Here is a 15620-nt window from a genome sequence, read left to right on the forward strand (position 1 = left end):
GTGTATTGTCAGTTCATTGTTATGGTGGTTTGGCCAGTATATTTTGGGTTCAAGGACATACTGGATTAGCTTAGGGTTAAAGGATACCCTAAATGGTCATGGGTTATAAATACCCATAGTGTATTGCGAGTGTGTTTTAGGGTTAAGGGATACCCTAAATTTGTCATGGGTTATGGATACTCATAGTTATTGCGAGAGTGTTTTAGGGTTAAGGGATACCCTGATTTGCCAGTTATAGTTACCCATAAGGTATTTTGGGTTTAAGGTTACCCTGTGTTTGGTTAGGGTTAAGGGATTTTGTCTTAGATCTGTCTTAAGGGTAGATCTGTCTTGCCATAGTTGGTGCAGTTTAGGGTTGTAGATCCCTGCTCTGCCGCAGTCTTGTGCCTTAGTATGAGGGACAGTGGGTACGTTGTGGAGTGTAGTGTTTTGTACCCATAGTTGTAGCATGAGTTTTCATGCTAGCTTTGCAATTTGTTTATGATCATTATCAAGGGGAAAGATGGTGTTTAATGTTTAGGTTATGCATCCTCTTTTTCTACCAAATGTGTGTTAATTATCTTCATGCATTTTTATTGTATATGATCATTATAGCAGGGGGGGTGATGTTTATTTAGTTGCTATTAATGCATCCTCCTATGCTGTGTGTATGTTGTATCACCATTACACATTTTGATTGTTTTCAATTATTATAAGGGGGGAGATGTGTTGTAATGTGCTTATTCTCAATGCGCTCTCCCTACACTGTTCTCTGCCTGCCTGCTCTGCCTTTGATGAGGTCAGATAGAATGTTGAGGGTGGTTTGGATTGGAAGGGTGAATCAGTTGGTGAGAAGTGGCTGAGCAGCGAGGACGCTGCTCCTGGTGGGGTATTAATAAGGAACAGAACATCTTCTTATAACCTTTAACATGTGATTTGGATCTGAAGAATAAATCATCAATCGTTTATACAAGACCATGCCTGCGCACATTACTTCATTGTAACAGTGCCATCTAAACTTTTTAGTTTTTTTCTGGTAAACATAAAGATCAGTGTCCTTGTCGATTTTTTTTATCAAGCACGCATGAGGATTTTTTATCCTGACTGGGACCCATAAAACTTGTAGGCAGCTACAAACAGGAAGTCCTACAAACAGGAAGTCCTGCTGTAAATATGGTGGGTCTTCCATTGCTGAGAACCCTTTGGCCCGCGGGGTGTATGTTTTTAAGGTGCAGTCGTCTTAGTTTCCACGGTCAGAAACTAAATGGTTTTCCTACCTCTAAATAAGGTGTGGAATTTGAGAGGTGAGCTTTTAGAAACCCTCTGAAAATCGGTGCGCTTCCTGTTACATCCTTTTGTCCTGTTTTCTATCTATTGTGCAATTGTTTCTGTCGAAATGTATGCTGTTTTTTCTGGTAAAGACCTGAATTAGCCCTAGCCAATTGGAGAGTTCTATATGAATTCCACTCCCACTTCTAATAGATTTTCGATCTTGTGCGATAGTAATATAAGCAGACATATAGCATTATTAAGCTTACAATACTGCTTTGAAGGGAAGTGTGTTGCAGCTATGAAAATGTCATGCCCCTTTACTTTTTAACATGGAATATGAATGGTTTGAATAGTCTAATAAAAAGGAAAAAAAAGTATTGCAGTGCATTAATAGGAAGTAGGTGGAGACCTAATTTCTAGAAGTACCACACGCCTGCTGCAAAGTTATCCAGCCTATATCTAAGATTACAAATGTAATTTTGAATTCCCAAGTTGCTTTGAATCTAACTTTAGGGAGATGTCTATTTAATTTTGTGCTAAGTTTAGACAACATCTCAACAATAGAAAGTGATATAGAATGCACATGTGTATTACTGTTGAGAGAGGTACTATTTCTTTTGTTTTAGGGACAATTTGTGTCCCAATCTCAGCATCGATTTATGATCCTCTAAAGCATGTAGAATGTCTTGGCGACATTTTCTTTATGAAGTATTGGCAGAGATTTTAATTTAGACCACAATTTAGCTGAAGATTGGTTGTAACATGCCTTAGTAGGTAGGGCTTATTTTACTTAGGAGCTCACAACATAATGCATATATTTCTATTGTTTAGCATTTAGATGTATTATACACAAAATTATATTGTGAATAATACACACTCACAAATGTATTTGTTTGTGTCATGGTGGTTAGTATGCGAAGTTACTAGGAAAGGAATAGGCAAGAAATTGTTATGCACGATCATGGCTATGTATGCTTGAACTTTGTATGTGTAGTGGATATTAAGAATCATATGCACTTAACCCTACTTTAAGAGGCAAAATCATGATTTCTTATAGGAACGTGTAGAGAGGCAGTTTTTTTAATAAAGAAAAGCCACTTAAGCCTGAGGATTTGAAGGTGGTCTAATTATTTTTTGGACTTAAGTCAACACATTTTTGTTGCACCATAGACCAGCTTTTAGGAGCAGTGTGAAGGGTCAAGCATTTTGATGGTCAAGCATTTTGAGGACAGAATATTGGCAAACGGAGGTGGAAATGTGGGAGGTAGCACGAACAAAATTGGTGAGGTTGTAGGGAAACGTGTTTCTCCACAAGAGAACATAGAGAACATATTTCCCTGCGGAAAAAAGGAATCAAAACTACAAAGTTCAAATGCACTTTTCTTCTGAATTTACACAAGCCTAGGAATAATTTTGATTGCTTTTTATATATGGAATATCAATAATGTTCTACACTTAGTGCTCACTTAACCAATGGTCATCGTTCAACCATTTGAAAAATTACAAACAATTCACACAAATAGGGAGCACTCAATTCAAAACAATATTTCCAAACACCAATTTTTTGGATTCAAACATAAGCATCATTTATTCTTGGTTGTCATCTTCCCTCCCAACAAGAAAGATGTCTAATATATCACATATAAATGTCCTCTGTATATTTGAGGTACTTCCTCCAATTGCATATAGAACTGGTTGTTTTAAGATCATTTGTCAATAAAGTTCTTTTTCCATCCTTAGCCGTTCCAATCCCTTTTATATATTCCCATCAATCCATCAAGGAAAATTGCTTCACTTCCTTTTTATGATGATTTATCATTGAGATTCTTTTCAATCCATCAAACGATCATTCCATCCATTTATATTTCAGTCCTTTTATATTCCAATCAATCTATCAAGGAACAAATGCTTCAAATATTTATTTCGCACAATCTCAACAGCCGACGCGTTTCTTCCCCTCCTGGGACATCATCAGGGCTGTGAAATAAATAGATATTCCATCAGATTTTCATCCTATATGCAAATAAATTCACATCCTCCATTCCTTATACATCATTTCCTGCCTATTTAACAATCTCCATGGTCGATCAGGATATATAGACAAATCATTACTAGTTTTTAACAAACACCTGCACAATTATCCTCATGATACACATCATGATTTGAAACGCTCCACATTATAAAATTCACCTCATACAATACACTACCACTCAAATTTTTAATTTTTTAAAAAAATGTTTTTACCCCACATTCTTATCTGGATTCTATTTCCACATTATTGCATCCTATGTCCTGCTTACCTCATCCTTCCCCAGTGTCCTATCACCCAGACAATGTAAATCCTTTCATTGTACCTTATTCTAGTTATGTATTTTTATACAACGCTAATTTTATTGTGTTATCGACCAAGTCCCCCATCCACTGTAGTCGATTCCTATTCCCCAATCTTAATTATGCTGTTGTGTTAAACCTGTCACTTCTATTTAACACTCTCAGTCCTAATAGGTTTTAAAATCATCTCACCTTCTTTTTCCAAATAACTGAATGAGCACTTTCCGAGCTTATCTTATTATTCAGTTATCCGTCAATATCAACAGTAACCACCAAACATTATAGTTCCTGCATGGAAGACAAAGGAGAAAAGATATTCTCCACCAGTTCAAACTTATCTTAAATACTCTCCAGCCAATGCCCCACTTATCATAATTGAGTCAAATTTCCCCACATTATTTGTATGCCATTACCATTGACCTATGATTTCAAATTCAATACTCCCCGTCTCAACAAGATTTACTCTCTTCTCACCTTATTCTCCCAAAATTCTTGGTGAGCTTTTCCGGGACTATTTTCTCATATGTTATTCATCAATCTCAACATTGACCACAAAAACTTCTTTTCCTGCATAGAAGACAAAGGAGACCAAAATTTTCTCCAATTGGTCTATCCATTTCTTGATTCTACACCCCCTTCTTTCTAGAATCTCTCACCCCGTACCTGTATGAATTCAAGCGTAGATACTGCCCGGCTCGTCTCTCACCACGGTCTATTCCGTCTTTCCTGCTGCACACAGTGACCCATCCCGTTCCTCAGAATATAACTCGTAGCCCAGCCAATCACTGAGAGCCATTTCTCATTCATCAGCCTGTTCTCTCTCTGGTCCACTGTCTTTCTGACCAATCATCCTACACCGTTCCAAAAGCTGTTGTGCCAACCAATCCTCATTCACCCTTTTAAACACCATGCTTTAGCATATCCTGTTCCCTCTCTGGTCCGCCGCATCATCCAGTCCATGGACCAATCATCCTACACCGTTCCACAAGCTGTTGTGCCAACCAATCCTCATTCACCGTTTTAAACACCATGCTTTAGCATATCCTGTTCCCTCTCTGGTCCACCGCATCCTCCAGTCCATGGACCAATCATCCTACACCTTTCCACAAGCTGTTATGCCAACCAATCCTCATTCACCATTTTAAACACCATGCTTTAGCATATCCTGTTCCCTCTCTGGTCCACCGCATCATCCAGTCCATGGACCACCAAATCTTATAACTGCCAATCCTGCGGGAGCACCTATTATCAACCAATCTCATTCATTCCTCTGTTGGCTGCATCCAATCATTGCCTATTATTTCAAGCCATGATATCTTTCCCGTCTTTTTCTACCCCACTCATACAAAAGAAATGGTCCAAATAACCAATCACTGCAGTGTGTTGCCCTGTCCTATTTGTTGTATCAAATCACCGTGCACCATTTCAAATCCCAGTCTCTTATACTGATCCAGTCACTCTACTCTATTAATCCAAGCAGTTCGAGTGCTGTAATTCTATACTGCCCATCGTGGTTTGTCGTCACGTACCCCGGACTGGCTATCCGTATCATCAACCCTGTGTCCAAACCGAGACAATCATAGTGACACATCACCAAACATCTTCTATCATGCAAAATCGGCATATATCCCATCGTCGTCTGTCCCGCTCCTACAACCGAGACAGTCCGCGTATCCAAATCCTACAGTACATCACCTTGTCCTATTTGTCGAGTCCAATCAACATGTACCATTTCAAATCACGGTTTCTTGTCCTGTTCCATTCGCCCCATTCTATTCTCTAAAAAAGATCCAGTAATACAATTCCATACTGGCAATCGTAGTGCGTCATGACGTACCATGACCCTTCTATCCGTGTCATCAGCCCTATTTCCACACCGAGCCAGTCCAAGTGACACCATCACGAATCACACTCAATTATGTGACCACCAATCCATATCCAAAATGTTGATTAACCACCTAAAAAATATCTCTACTTTATATTCCACTGAAAAAGTATTAGGTTCTACTGTCCACTGCCCACTTTCCTTAATCATTATCCTCTGCTGGTATCTGTATAATCCCCCTAGATGCCATTATTATGTCTCTGCATGCGTCTTAGTCCTCAAAACACACCATAGCCCCTACTCGAATCACCATTAAAATATTACATCCATTTCTTTCAGTTCAACTTCAACTTCCTCTACATCTGTTTGTTACCCCTCCTACTTTAGATCAACATACACAATACTGGTGAGATTTCCTAGAACTTTGCTTTCCTGTCATCATTAATAACTGAAATCTTCCTCAACCTTTACTCCGGATCCTGTTGTTAATTTCAATCATTACGTTAACAAATAATGGAGTTCAGTATCACTGTTCAAACCCATTGTTACAGCTCTGCATTTACTGATCCATTTTGCTTCTTCCTGTCTAATTCTCAGTTCCCAGTCCCCACCTCTATTTCCGGGAAGTACCCTTTGTATACCATGAAATCTGAATCCTTGCTTAGTATTGTGACATTCTTCTATATGCATATACAAAGGTGATCTAATATCATGATTTAAAATTGCACGCCTATGTTCCTGTAATCTAATTTTTAAAGTTCTTTTAGTGCTACCAATATAAATCTTTTTACAAGAACATATTATCACATATACTACTCCTGTACTATTGCAATTGATAAATTCTCTTATAACATACTGTTTATTTGTATTGTACCTGAATTCTTTAATTTTGTTAATTCGCGCTCTTTGAACCCTTGTGCTATATCCTCAGCTTCACTTACCAGCCGTGAGGGGAACGGCCTTGCAGCGGGCTATCTGGATATCATTTAGCCCACGAACTTCGCCGCCGTGAGGGGAACGGCCATCGAGAACTCCATTCCCCAGCATCCCCTGCTTCGGCGCACGCTGGTGACGACGCCTGGCAGCGCCGGAACACCTTAAAGGCCGCCAGGTGCCCCCGCAGCGCGGGACGCACGCGTGCAGCGCCCGGGCGAAGCCCGGGCCAAGGGCGGGCCCGTCCTTGCCCGTCAAAGGCCGAAGGAGGCCGGGCTGGGCCACAACTCCTTACTGGTGACACTGGGTTAGTTTGGTGAATGTCCCCTTTGATGTTTAGTAATCCAATTGTTTCTTTTTATATGTAAGCATTCAGTCATAAGCTGTGCATAGAGTGTTGTATTTCTTACATTTCTTTGCTTAGCTACTAGTTAACCCCCATAAGTGGAGCTTTCTTTTCTTTCTTTTTCTTTTTTATTATTACTACTGCTCCAATTATGGCGAAACATTGTAAGCCTTCTACTGGCCGCCCAATGACTAGGCAACTTGCTAATTCAAATCCGCCGCTCCCGAACCTCACAGCAATAGACAAAATGCTCCAGAAAACAATCGGGGTGGTTGCCACAGCTATTGAAAACACTGAAAGGCGGCTGTCTATCACTCCCGCTATTTCTTTGGCACCCCCTCTGGATGATGGTTCGGCCGACTTTTTAAATCAGGTGGATGCGGACGCACTGTCTTTCATGTTGCCCTCTTTTACTCACCTACCATGTGCCCAGACTATACCAGTAGAGCCTGAGCAAGTGGAAACTGGTCCACTTTCAACCTCCCTGGTATCCACAGTGGCGCTTAAAAAGCGGGTAAAGACAAAGAAAAAAAAACAGAAAGTGAAAAAAACGGGTAATAATTCTGCCCCTTCTGCAACTAGGCCTGTCTATTCAGATTTAGTTCATCATCCACCTATCTCAAGCCCGCTGGTCTGGGTTACCGATCTATTAATGGATCTACAGTCTCATATAGACCAGTCCCTAAACGTTTTTTTAAAAACTCTGTCGTCTAAGATCGACAGATTGGTATCCTTGATTAACACCAAAGGTATTGGGAAAAAACAGCCAAATCTTACATTGCATGATCCTGGTAGCTTGGAGGGTGTTGGAATACAACCTATGATTAGTAAACCCACCTTACAGGTTCCCACTACCTCCTCCTCTCAATCTACTCTACCTGTTTTAGCTCAGTCGCCCTCGGTGTTGCCAGTTCTTCCTTCTCCTTTTGGTGGTCCCTCTATCCCCTCTAACATCCCCCGAGCTCCTATTGATCCAGTAGCTTGTGATCAACAGTCCAGTAATAAGGATTATACTATACGGAGCCTGGGTGTGGGTAGGCCACCACCTAACTTGGGTGGGAACTTAGGTACACTGGGCCCGGTTAATTCTTCTCCTTATCCACAGCTCCCCCCCGAGGCTTCACCCTACGTGGCCGTGCTTACAGGAGTTCCTCCATTATCAAGTGACAAGGGGGAAACATGTCACGAATTAAAAAATGAAGTCATTCACTGGTTATCTAAAAACAGACCATTGAATGGAGTAGGCCAGGGGGAGATCCTTTTTGTTCGCAGGGTTTGCTGGCTGGGTACCAGACCTAAGGACATTGGTGGGGACTGTGCCCTAATTAATTTTAGGGACCCAAGAGTAGTTGGATTTTGGAGGGAAGTCTAAATTAGGTTCTATTGACACCTGCCATTTGGGATATTTTTATACCTACCCTTGCGCACTAAACCCCGTGGAATTACCTTATTTTCACCAAGCGACCCATAATTCCTACTTTAATATCCTGGTTGCTAACCGATTTGATGCACTTAGTTCTGTGGATTGACCATCATCTCTGAGGCACACCAAAGGAAGGCACATGCTCATGAAAGGGGGCCTGGTAAGGGGTGGTTCAAGTGTGGAGATGGCCCTTTCTAATGTAGCATATGGAACCGGGATAGGATCTATTTCCATTCCCTTATCCCTCCAAAGCAATAGCTCTTTTCAAGGGCCCTTTGAGTCTGGTTCTCCAGACCGAATTGCCCCCCACTGCTGCACCGTTTGTGTCCCTCTAGCGGTCAGTCCCCCCCATGCAGTTACACGCAGACCTCTAGTAGGGTCCTGGAACGTGGCTGGTTTGGGGTCTAAACTCTCTAATCCAGAGTGGGGAGAGCTAGTGGACAAATATGACATTTGCCTATTTCAAGAAACGTGGCTACGGCACATTCCAGTGAGGGTGGGCTATGCGTCCTTTTTCGTCCCTGCGATTCAAGGTGGCAGGGGTAGACCTTCGGGGGGGCTAGTTGTTTGGGTTGCAACTCACTTAGGTTGGACAATTAAGACCATAGATTCACAGTGCCCTGATATTTTGTGCTTGCTACTTACTTTCCCTGCCGGATACTCGCTGGTAGTACTTAATGTCTACCTGCGCCCCCATCTGGTACAGTTGGGCTTATCGATTTTGGGTGCCATAGATGTTATCCTACATTCTCTTCCCCCTTTGTCCCATAAAATAATAGGTGCTGATTTTAACTGCCACTTTGAACCTCTCCTCGGGATTCCCTCAGCTACTCGAGATGAGGATGAAAATTATAAAATCCCAGACTGCACTATGTACCCAGAAAAACGTCTTTTGCCTCTGGCCCTTGAGATTATTAAGTTAGTTATTCTTCATTCCTTGAGGGCTTGTAATGGCAGACTCCTTCCCGATGTCCCGGGTTCTTATACCTTTAACAGACCCGGGAATTGTTCGACAATTGACTATATCTTGGTGAATGTTGAATTTTGGGGTCATCTAGCAGCCTTTTCTGTTATACCTAGGGTCGATAGCGACCACAATTTATTGTCATTAGAACTGATAACCAATATCGGTGGTCGTTTAGTTCCTCTGGGCCCAGCACTACCAAGTAGTGAGAACTTGGTGTTAGCTGCAGGAGGCAGACGCATTAGGTGGGCAAGGGTTGTGACCGATGAGGCAAGGCTTGCGGAATTATACCGCAGCGTTGCTCGCTCCCTAGAGGAGGTTTCCCACCTTCTGAGATCTAATGGTGATATTTTGCAGAATCACTTCCCAGACCTGCAGGACATTCACAATAAACTTCTTGGTGGCCTGGTTGGCTTTTTCTATAGCCCTACTACACTGAGGCCAAGGACCCCAAAGATTGACCACTGGTATAATAGAACCTGTAGGTTGGCTAAGACTGCCTTGATTAGGGAAGTAAAAGAGGGCACTCAGTCAAGCATTAGAGTTGCGAGGGCCTACTATAAGAATTTGATCAAAGAGGCAAAATCCGAGTTTGAGGATTTAAGGTGGCAAAGTATGAAGCAAGCACTAGAAGATCGTGATTTGAGGGCCTTCTGGAATTTTGTACGAACAGGTTCGGCAGAAAGTCGGTCTGCCATCACCCCTAATCTTAGCGAGGAGGTTTAGCTTGAGTATTTCAAACCCCTCTATTCGCTTAGTAATACTAGTAGTAGACTAGACCTAGCAATCCAGCCAAATGATATTGCTGTGGCTCATCCTGAATATGAGGATTTGGAGAGTCGATCTTGCACCCTCTCGGAAATTGAGTTGCCCCTTAGTACCCTATCTGTGGGGAAAGCCCCGGGGCTCGATAGGATCCCTGGCGATCTGTATCGAAGCGAAATAAAAATCTGGGCCCCTTACATTCGGGTTTACTTTAATGCTATTCTGCAGGGCCTTGAGATTCCCGATACTTGGTTAGGAGCCGAAATTATACCCATCCATAAAAAATCTTCCCCTTTGGACCCGGCCAATTATCGCCCCATAAGCTTGAACGATGTTCTACAAAAACTGTTTGCCCAAGTCCTTTTAACAAGATTACAGACTTGGATGGAGGACCATCAAATTTTAACCTCTCTCCAAGCGGGCTTTCGAGCAAAAGTTTCTACCATTGATCAACTGTTTAGGTTACAGCAAATTTATTGGAAGACAGTTTCTATGGGTGCTGGTAATCTCTATTTGATTTTCGTGGACCTTCGGTCCGCATTTGACATGGTCCAAAGGGAGAAACTATGGGTCTTATTAATGGAGATGGGTGCTCCCCCTTATCTCTTCCACCTATTCAAACGTGTGCATGAAGGTACTTATGCAAGGGTGAGATATGGGAGATGTGGGGAAATCTCAGGTCCATTTCCGGTTGAAAAGGGTGTGAGGCAGGTATGTGTTTTGTCCCCAACACTTTTTTCCCTTTTATTAACGGGCTGATTGAGCACCTTTTGTGTGCCACTAATCTGGATTCCCCAATGTTAGCGGGCGTGAGATACCTGCCCTAATGTTCGCGGATGATACGCTCCTGTTGTCTAAATCATTTATGGGCATCCAGCGTTCCTTAGAGGCTTTTTGCTCCTTTTGTAAAAAAAGGGATCTGGAATTGAATTTATCTAAAACATTCATGGTTTTCAGCTCTAGTCCAGCTAATTGTCCTCATCCTCAGAGGGAAGGCGTAGAGCTGGATAGGGTATCTACCTTTGATTATTTGGGGGTAACTCTCAATGATAAAATGAAATGGGGGTCCCATATGGCGAAGGCCAATTTGAAGTTAACACAATCCGTGGGGGGTATCCTGAAGGTCTTTAATAATACCTCTTCTAAACCCCTGGGCCCCCCTATGGAAATTTACAAATCCCAAGCTAGAGGGGGCGCGCTCTATGGCGCTGAGCTTTGGGGACATTGTAGTATTGCCCCTTTAACTTCAACTGAGAATTCTTTCATTAGGCGACTCCTGAAATTACCTATGAGTACCCCCTTAATTCCCCTGAGATGGGATCTAGGTTTAGTTCCTATTGAAGAGATCGCCCTGAACCGCCCTCTCCTGTACTGGAGACAACTCTGGTCAACACCCGAGCTTGCAAGTTATAGGCATGATCTCGGTGATCTCTTGTCAAGGGGGAATTTGGGGAAAATACCATGGCTTACATATGTAAAGAATCTCTGTTATCTTATAGGAATGGGGGACCTGTGGTCTGCACCGGAAGAGACAAGCTGTTCGTTAACCAAGAAATCATTGATTGAGGCTCTACAGTTGTACCGGAAGGAAATGTTATTACATTCTACCTTGGGTAGGCCTTCCTGGACATCAAGACCAGTCCCCATTTTGAAGCTTTCCTGGATGTTATCCAACCCCCATTGGCAAAGAAACTATACATTCAGTTTAGACACGGCTCGCTACCACTGAGGGCTTTTACACATAGGTGGCCTAATGTGTCCTACTCTGCGAGCTCGTGTCCTGAATGTATTGATGTATTGATACCTGTGAGTCAGAGTTGCATGTTGTCCTTTTTTGCCCGCTCCACACTAAGGCAAGGAAGAAGTGGATCATCCAACTCTGTAAGTCCAGGGGCCTTAGGGACTACCAGGAGGTGTTTAGAATCCTTAAGTACGACACTACTCCAATGATATTGTTTGCGACGGCCAGATTTCTCCTTTCCATGTGGTTTTCTAGGTCTAAAAAAATACAAATTGTCAGTTAATTTTTTTTGTCTTTAGAGATGATATCAGCGCTATAGTAAAAGCATGTTGAGATGTGAGATTAACTTGGGACAGGGATATTGTTTTATTCCGCCTCTACTATTAATGTTTTTAACTGTGTTTTGTAATTTTATTTTTAAAAATAATGTTTTTGATGGATTGTTCTCTATGCATTGTATATTTTAATCAATTTTATTGTAAATAACTATTTATGTCTTTTTATGGTATTTTACCGAAATAAAAGCTTTTGACTTGACTTGACTTGTTAATTCCCAATTCACAAACATTACAAGTTCCACACACATAAAAACCTCCTGGTTGCTTAGGTAGTCAATTCAATCCTACTTTTGCGTCTGCTGGTATGTAATTCCTGGTGATCAATTTTTTTTATAGTTGCACATTTCTTGTATATCACTCCTGGCTTCTCCCCTATTGAACTGACTAGTCCTGGCACACCTGTAAATAAGCCCCAATTTTTCCTAAGGGCCTTATATATACTATCTTTTTCCATACAGTGCGTGGTCACAAATGATACCTTTTCTTTCAATTGCCTTCTTTTCTTTTGTACAAGAGTAGTATCCCTCTGTACCTCCATTATTCTTTTCCGTGCCTCTAGTAAGTCTTTTATTTTATATCCTCTATTGGATAACCTACTAAGTAGGCCATACAGCTCTTTAACAGTATTCTGAGGAATGGGATGGGTCACTGTGTGCAGCAGGAAAGACGGAATAGACCGTGGTGAGAGACGAGCCGGGCAGTATCTACGCTTGAATTCATACAGGTACGGGGTGAGAGATTCTTGAAAGAAGGGGGTGTAGAATCAAGAAATGGATAGAACAATTGGAGACATTTTTGATCTCCTTTGTCTTCTATGCAGGAAAAGAAGTTTTTGTGGTCAATGTTGAGATTGATGAATAACATATGAGAAAATAGTCCCGGAAAAGCTCACCAAGAATTTTGGGAGAATAAGGTGAGAAGAGAGTAAATCTTGTTGAGACGGGGAGTATGGAATTTGAAATCATAGGTCAATGGTAATGGCATACAAATAATGTGGGGAAATTTGACTCAATTGTGATAAGTGGGGCAGAGAGTATTTAAGATAAGTTTGAACTGGTGGAGAATATCTTTTCTCCTTTGTCTTCCATGCAGGAACTATAATGTTTGGTGGTTACTGTTGATATTGACGGATAACTAAATAATAATATAAGCTCGGGAAGAGCTCATTCAGTTATTTGGAAAAAGAAGGTGAGATGATTTTAAAACCTATTAGGACTGAGAGTGTTAAATAGAAGTGACAGGTTTAACACAACAGCATAATTAAGATTGGGGAATAGGAATCGACTACAGTGGATGGGGGACTTGGTCGATAACACAGTAAAATTAGCGTTGTATAAAAATACATAACTAGAATAAGGTACAATGAAAGTATTTACATTGTCTGGGTGATAGGACACTGGGGAAGGATGAGGTAAGCAGGACATAGGATGCAATAATGTGGAAATAGAATCCAGATAAGAATGTGGGGTAAAAAAAATAAAAGAAAAAAATACATTTTTGAGTGGTAGTGTATTGTACTAGGTGAATTTTATAATGTGGAGCGTTTCAAATCATGATGTATCATGAGGATAATTGTGCAGGTGTTTGTTAAAAACTAGTAATGATTTGTCTATATATCCTGATCGACCATGGAGATTGTTAAATAGGCAGGAAATGATGTATAAGGAATGGGGGATGTGAATTTATTTGCATATAGGATGAAAATCTGATGGAATATTTATTTATTTCACAGCCCTGATGATGTCCCAGGAGGGGACGAAACGCGTCGGCTGTTGAGATTGTGTGAAATAAGGATTTGATGCATTTGTTCCTTGATAGATTGATTGGAATATAAAAGGACTGAAATATAAATGGATGGAATGATCGTTTGATGGATTGAAAAGAATCTCAATGATATATCATCATAAAAAGGAAGTGAAGCACTTTTCCTTGATGGATTGATGGGAATATATAAAAAGGATTGGAACGGCTAAGGATGGAAAAAGAACTTTATTGACAAATCATCTTAAAACAACCAGTTCTATATGCAATTGGAGGAAGTACCTCAAATATACAGAGGACATTTATATGTGATATATTAGACATCTTTCTTGTTGGGAGGGAAGATGACAACTAAGAATAAATGATGCTTATGTTTGAATCCAAAAAACTGGTGTTTGGAAATATTGTTTTGAATTGAGTGCTCCTTATTTGTGTGAATTACTTTAAATATGAACATTACATCATAAATCGATTTTCAGGACGTAAGAGATGGAAAGGTTTCAATTGTAACATAGGTAGAGAATGGGAATTCTCCAGTTAGCATACAGAGAGAATCTTTATTTCATTAAAGACAGTGGAGGCTAACATTATGCATAGACCTTTTATTGCTGCTCCAAAATGCAGTCCTCTAAAGAACATTAAACACATCATATACAAATATTCCAGGTTTGAATTTTCAAAACAATATATAAGTCCATGTCACATAAGCACATTCCTCTTTTATTGGCTGCTCCTGAGCACTATGGCTTTTCTTTACTTATTATTGTAGGTAGGTGTTCTTTAGTTTGCCCCTCAAATTTATGGTTGGGTTTCCTGTTTCTCAAATGTCTTTTTCCTATGCTTGCACTTTTTCTTTCCATTTGTTTTTACTTTGTTTTCCCTCGGGGGGGCATTTCAATGAAGTCAATTTGCATTCTGATGAAAGGCCCTCCTTCTCGACCTATCGTTCCCAGACTTACCACTGTTTTTCTTCCAGATTGAATTGCTGACATATAAGGCATCTTTGACAAAGGCTTTCAGCCACAAGTCTAAGTTTTGCATTATACCATGTTTGTTTAAACAGTCTGATCATAGCATCTTTTCCTACATGTGCTTGTCCATGATACATTTGTGCCATGGTAGATACCATGCTATCAGGCATGACTGGCCTTCCATCCTGATAAACCCACACATGATCTATTACCCGTGGTGCACATCCTGCGTTTACCCACTGTGTCATTTCCTCATCTCCTGCTTCTTCCTGCAACTGCCTCACTTATTCCCATGTATTCACAATGTTAGTAAACAACAAGGGACATGAATTAATTTCTCTTTCTCTACCCCGATTCACAGAGTTCTGATTACATGCGCAATATTGATCCATATCATTGGCAACTTGGTTGCCAGCTGAAATGTAGTCACTTGACTTAGAATGAGCTGCACATTTCACGACAGCTAACTGCTCAGGCAGCTGTATCGCCTCAAGCAATTTCCCAACCACTTCAGCATTCCTTATAGGAGTTCCACTCGATGTCAAAAACCCTCTTTGGGACCAAATTTGCCCAAAGTCATGCAATACACCGAAGCCGTATTGACTATCGGGTATTACAGTCACTCTCACATTCTTTCCCAACTTGCATGCTCTCGTTAATGCAGAAAGTTCAGCAACCTGGGCTGATTTTACTCCTTTCAGACAAAATGCTTCCAATACAGCTGCTACTGTACATACTGCATACGCTGCACTGAATTCCTTCATCCGTTCTCAAGCATGATCCATCCACAAACATCACATAGTCACTTTCTGTCAAAGGTACATCTTTTATATCCGGTCGTGGTTTGGTACAGAAATCAAGCACTTCCAAACAATCATGATCCACATCATCTCTGACTTCCACATTTTCAGCATCAGGTAACAACGTTGAAGGATTCACATTCAGACATCTCACAAGGCTCACATTCGTTG

The 15620-nt window shown here is 41.0% G+C and overlaps 1 protein-coding gene and 1 long non-coding RNA gene across 2 annotated transcripts in view; one reads left to right on the top strand and one right to left on the bottom strand.

The window, feature by feature from the left end:
- SHPK (sedoheptulokinase) overlaps positions 1 to 15620 on the top strand; it is a 221557-nt gene that overhangs the window by 43340 nt on the left and 162597 nt on the right. The window lies entirely within an intron of this gene.
- LOC146858407 (uncharacterized) lies at positions 2911 to 4309 on the bottom strand. Its single transcript, XR_014979692.1, has 4 exons — positions 4246 to 4309; positions 4057 to 4149; positions 3775 to 3870; positions 2911 to 3228 (listed from the first exon to the last, which is right to left on the bottom strand). It is a non-coding gene; the product is annotated as an uncharacterized LOC146858407 (long non-coding RNA).

Source organism: Triturus cristatus, chromosome 3_2, assembly GCF_964204655.1.
Source record: "Triturus cristatus chromosome 3_2, aTriCri1.1, whole genome shotgun sequence".
In the NCBI taxonomy this organism is placed as follows: domain Eukaryota; kingdom Metazoa; phylum Chordata; class Amphibia; order Caudata; family Salamandridae; genus Triturus; species Triturus cristatus.